The following is a 567-nucleotide window of genomic DNA, read 5'->3' as shown; positions in this document are numbered from 1 at the left end:
GTTTATTTCGCATCAACCCACAAGAGACACCAGCAGATAACATCTGCACGACCTCCTGCAGAGAAGCCGAGCAGAAATCAAGAGTGCCCGAGACAGAAAGTCTCCTGGCAAACTCCACCAGAGCTGAACCGCTGAGACACCGGCAGAATCCGTCATCGTGATAACGGGACACGGCCTCCAGGAGAATCCACCTAAATCCCGTGTCTCCGGGGTTACCACGGCAACGCAGCCACCTGGGTTCCAGCCGAGGGTCTCCAGCTACAGCGCAACTCACAGTAGGCCGGTCTTAACACTCTGCTCATGACTGGGTTGATGTCGAAATATAGCAATATTTAACCATCAAACCTAATTCGTAGAGGTAGCATCATTAGCTGTATAGCCACAGTGTATAGCCATAACATATTCTCTCCCACCATTGCCAACTCATCACACTGCTCATTTCATTATTATTTTCATCTTTATGATTATTACACTTGCATTTACTCTGTAGATAGTAGTTTAGTTAATAAACTCCTTTATTTACACCCAGTTGTTGTCCTGTTGTATTCTCTTGACGTAGAGACTGGA

This window comes from Seriola lalandi, unplaced genomic scaffold, assembly GCF_002814215.2.
Source record: "Seriola lalandi dorsalis isolate HSWRI2012SDOR001 ecotype SW California unplaced genomic scaffold, Sedor1 jcf7180002054691, whole genome shotgun sequence".
In the NCBI taxonomy this organism is placed as follows: domain Eukaryota; kingdom Metazoa; phylum Chordata; class Actinopteri; order Carangiformes; family Carangidae; genus Seriola; species Seriola lalandi.
Note: the sequence above shows the minus strand (reverse complement) of the source record.